This window comes from Athene cunicularia, assembly GCF_003259725.1.
Source record: "Athene cunicularia isolate RWA chromosome 2 unlocalized genomic scaffold, athCun1 chr2_part1, whole genome shotgun sequence".
NCBI lineage: Eukaryota > Metazoa > Chordata > Aves > Strigiformes > Strigidae > Athene > Athene cunicularia.
Genome location: NW_020799095.1, coordinates 144,105,930 through 144,110,852, shown reverse-complemented (window position 1 = coordinate 144,110,852; position 4,923 = coordinate 144,105,930). Strand labels below are relative to the sequence as shown.

Here is a 4,923-nt window from a genome sequence, read left to right as displayed (position 1 = left end):
TAATCTAAAGACATGGTATTTTCTTTCCAAAGTGCTTTAGGCCAGACTGTCCCAAAAAGTCAATTTTAAGAGAGAAAAAGCATTTTTGGAAGTAGGCCCTTGCCTTAGGAGTCAGTAACCTCTGAAAAGCAGTGTAGCCTGCAATTGTCCTCCTAAAGAAAACACAGTGAATTCCCCATCCTGCAAACAGGCAGGGGCTGAACTCTGTGTGTGTGTGTGTGTGTGTGTGCTTGTAGTCCTATGGATTTAACTGTCATGTAAACTTCACGTTATTAATCACATCTGTGGGAGCGAGGGCTCAGCTCTACTAAATATTATTGCTTCTTGTTAGTTTTGTAGCTAGCTAAGAGTTTTACATTAATAGTTTAACCAAGGTAGTTCATATAACAGAAATCTATTAAGAAGCCTTGAAGAAAAAAATGTTTTTAATGATGGGGAGTGAACCACAAAATACAAAGAGCAATGTCTATATTCCAGAAACAAGCAACCAAACAGGCTTCATCTTACTTTTACTGAGGACTGCAAGAGTTTGATCCTCAATTTCACAACGAAATGGCATAAAGGGAGCTTTCAGACTCCCCCTGTTCCTTTTAGAATGGTCTGCCTCTAATTTCTAAGGTGCCCCCCCAAACCTGCTGCACCAGCCCTGGAGTAAATCATCACTGGTACACTGCAAGTATCTCACAGACAGCCATATAAATCTTGTGTTACAGCAAGAGAGAGGGGAAAAACAGGTAGAACTAATTCAGGACTGCCACGATTGGTGGCACACAGGCGTTCAGTCAGGTTGCTGTTGCAGCGCTCGGGGTGCAGTTTCATCTCCTTCTCAGAGGAGGAAAGTCATACACTTTTTAACTAAAGCATCACTATGTAGAAATAAAGTGAGGACAATGTGCTTGCCAGGGCAGCGAGGGAAGGAGAGGGCAGGGTTGAACGCAGGGCTGCTTGCTGATCAGACTTTGGAGCGCTCAGACTTTGGAGCTCCCCAGGGCAGCTTGTGTTTCCAGGCGTTGCATATCTGATTTCAGCCTCAGCCATGGGCAGGGTAAGGGTTAACGGGAGACGCTGCACATTAACTGTATCTGTGGAGATTATGGCATGTTTATCCAGTGTTCAGATTTCCTGTCTGAGTGTTTGGATTTCCTGAAATCCCTGCTATCAGCCCAAGTGCTGTCCACTGAGCAGATCCTTTTCTCTCTTTTTTTTTTTTTTTTTTTTTTCACTTTGCTCACATGGTAGGTTTTCCTTCCTGCTCTCTTTCCAGTTGTAGTGCCTGTGTCTCCTCACCGGTCAGGACATTTATGGATGCAGATCAACACTCTTAGACTCCAGAACTCTGGGGATCGCCGTACATTGGATTTCTTTTTTTATTATTATAATTTCATTTTATTTTATATTTTTTGTGGCAAGAAGACCTGAAGAAACATGCTCTTTTTCAGCTGCCTATGGGAGAATATGTTTTAGTCTGAGATGGAATAATGGCCTTAGGTTTGAGGACCAAATCTGGAATGGGAATTCAGACTTCACGCGTCCTGGTGAGTTAGAGCACATCGGGGCTGAGCGTGGTTGGTAACGAGCAGCTCTGAGACAGGGACAAAGGCTGAGCGCGTCCATTCAGTGTGGCTGCTAAGCAAACTGCAAAAAGCAGATGGGTGAAGCTGAAGTTAGAACTTTTTTCAAAAAAAACAACTTAAGTCCATTATTAACTCCTAAAAATACATGCTGCTCTACAGCCCAGATAACATCTAGGTAAACTTTACTGTAGCAAAATGTATAAGGCCAGATTCTGGGAGTCCTTACTCATGTAAGTAACTTTTACTCATGTAAACAAGCTCAGTGACTTTAAAAAGAGCTCATGTTAGAAAAGACTTGCAGAATGGGGCCCACATTGAGTAAACTGCAATGTTTCAATCTCTGCAAAAATTAATCTTAAAAGAAAAATGAGAATTTTCTGAGTGACTTTGCATGTTTCCTTGGCCTTTTACATTTTATTGTTGATAAAGATTTCAGTTTTAAGAAGAATCCATGTACCAACTATTTCTCCTATTGTCTCTTAAATAAGTTTGCAGTAGGAATGAAAACGTATTTCATGCAGCAATGTTCCCGGAGGCCAGAAAGGGGCTTTCTGTTGTTGGAGGGAAAATGCTGAGTGCTGTGCTGCTCTGAATGAACTGGAAAGCTGCATTCAGGCATGAGGCTTAGCTAAGGTTTTAGCTTCATTTTTGGATGTGGGAGTCCATGATGGCATTATTAGCTGTAGGTGGTTTTAGTTAAAAGTACAGTCACAAATGTAATGAGTTGATCAGTCTCAAAATCAGTGACTCAGCATTTGAAAATAAAAAGTCTTCTTTTCAGACCTCTTGGAAGCAGATTTCATTGCTGGCACCCATGGAAGTGTTGCTGGTGTAAGATGTGGAAGATAAAGCATCACTACTGTTGCAACTTTTGTTCTGTCCCATAGCTGGAGGCTGTGGTTGCAATGAACATTCCTGAGCTGCTCTTTGGAGCTGCTCCAGGGATTTGGTTCTCTAATTTTAGGGAAAAAAGCTTGATTCAGAAATTGCTTAGATGTTAGGAAACATCTACAGGGAAAACAGCTTTCCATAGTAATTTTACTTTAGCCCTGATTTTCATTAGACTATTGAAAATGTCCTGAATCTCAGTATATAATACTTCATGTCAATCAAGATACTTTAACATTTAAATTCTTGGAGTTTAGCAGGACAGAATATTTTCCTTTTTTATACCAATAAAGGGAAAGAGCCATTTTCCAAATTCTTTGTGGAGCTTCCAAATCTGAAGTATTAAACTAATTGCCTGGTGTGCCAGCTTTCCACACAATCCTTTGAATGTGTTCCCGCTGCTCTTCAAGGTTTTCTCTGGTATCAGTGGAAGGTTTGTGTGAGACCAGCCTGACCAAACTCATGTCTTTTCTGCCTGCAAGGCTTCAGGAATTCAGTTTTAATTATTAACATGGGGCAACACTGAAACTGATGGCATTTTATGCATTAAAATGTTGGTTCTTGCTGTGTACATAGGTTTGTACTCTTCATTGTAGGGGACTGACTCCAAAAAAAAAGGAAAGAGAGGACAAGGAACCCCTCACCTGAGTTAGACTGGACCATGGTGTCCTGCCTTGCAGTTAACATGTAGTTTGGTGATCGGTGGTCACAGATGCAATTAAACTGGCTACAGCAGAAATGTACTCATCTCAAAGCTGGCAGAGTCCAAATGTCACCCACGATCGGTGAGCCACAGTAAAAACAGAGTATAGATGAGGACTGAGGGGAAATACAAAGACATGTCTAGGTCTACCCAAATCTCTTAGCTCTGGAAATTTCATTGGCTTTCCAGTGAGTAGGAGGCTTAGGTCTGGGTCAGTTGTGGGTTTTTTTCCCCCTCTTTTACAGGACTGTCAGAAATTTCTGGACTCAGTCATGTTGGAAATGCTGTGGGAATAGCTTTTCTGGTGGTATTTTGGTATTTCCTCTTCTGCTCACACCCAGACCAGGAAGTGCAGGAGCACAACCTTCTTTTTTTTTTTTTTTTTTTTTTTTTTTTTTTCTTGACAGCCCTCACATAGGTTTAAGGTTATGTTTGAGTTAGACTGTGGGAATTTTTTATACCTCTTAATATAATTATACTAAGCACTAAATAGTTCCTTAATAAGTGATTATCACATTAGTTTTGAATTATCGTAAGTGCAGTATTCTCAACTCAGCTCCCCAAGGCCAGTACTGTTAATGTGCCAACATGCCCCAGTAACTGTTCCTGTGGGCATTTACTCCTGTACCTTCAGCAGCATGAGGACTAACTGGCCTATCTACTCAGCTGTCCATGAAAAAATTCTGCAAAAGGTCATTTTTTTTTTTTTGGTAACCAGCTGCATCATTAAACTCTCCAAGATTAGACCCTTCATGCTTTAATGGTCTTTCCCTCTCTCATTTTCCCTCTCTGAATCAGTGAGGAGGTTCAACTCATGCGCCCTCACTCCATGTGTCCAACTCATTCACCATCACGACTGCCAGTCCTCCTGCCTTTCTTGCTGTTGTTGGCAAGTACAGATAAACAGTTTTGACAGGCATAGAGTTCTTAACTTCATACGCACAGTGATGTTTCTCTGCTCAGATGATAAATGGACCAGAGGAACTGAACCACTTTCACTGAAACTGTTCCCCACATCCAAAGCTTTTTAACCCTTCCTTTTCGTGCTGTTTTCCACAAAAACCCAAAGAATGCAATTTTGTTTCGTACCTGAGCAAAGCAGATCATGTTTGGATTGCAGCTTTTCCCTCAAGACTCTTCAAGCAGATTGTAGAGTTTTTAATCTGCCATTTAATAAATGAAAATAGATCCATCTTTTAAAGTTGGCCCATGGCAAAATCATTATCTTTATTTCCACTTGGGTCCACTTTCATGAGCGCTACATGAAGGGCGATGCCAATCATGTTTGGAAACTGTTCCCATGTAGGATTGGGTTTGTAAGACAACTTGCTCCTCAGTGGTTTCATAGTCCTCACAAATACAAGGAAATGCAAGCAAGAGGAAGTTAATTTATTTCACTAAAAAAAAATGTAATTTGAGAAGATTTAAGTAGAGACAGCAGAATTACTGAGGGCTTTTGAGCTCTGTGCTTGTTTTGGGGTGTTTCTTTTTTTCATTGCTGTTGGCTCCAAGGCTCTTTCTTGGGCTTTGGGGAGCTGCAGTGCTTCAGAGAGAGGGCATGAGGTGGGGGAGGGAATGACAGTATAGTTCATTACTTCAGACAGTGATTAGCAGCAGGGCTCAGCCTGGACCACATATCGCTCTCCTCCTGTGTGGTACCCACAAGCCAAGCTCCATCCATTATGACTGGGTGTGATGTGAAGCGCCTCGCTCTGTCCCCCTGAACCCCAAAGCCAAGTTCAGCCACCCCACCCCCCA

General features: G+C 41.7%; 1 long non-coding RNA gene across 1 annotated transcript in view; it reads left to right on the top strand.

The window, feature by feature from the left end:
• Positions 1-1,265: 1,265 nt before the first annotated feature.
• The window catches only part of LOC113476224, an 18,563-nt gene continuing 14,905 nt past the window's right edge, over positions 1,266-4,923 (top strand). Inside the window, exon 1 of the long non-coding RNA XR_003397680.1 lies at positions 1,266-1,539. This is a non-coding gene — a long non-coding RNA (uncharacterized LOC113476224). The remainder of the gene's footprint in view (positions 1,540-4,923) is intronic.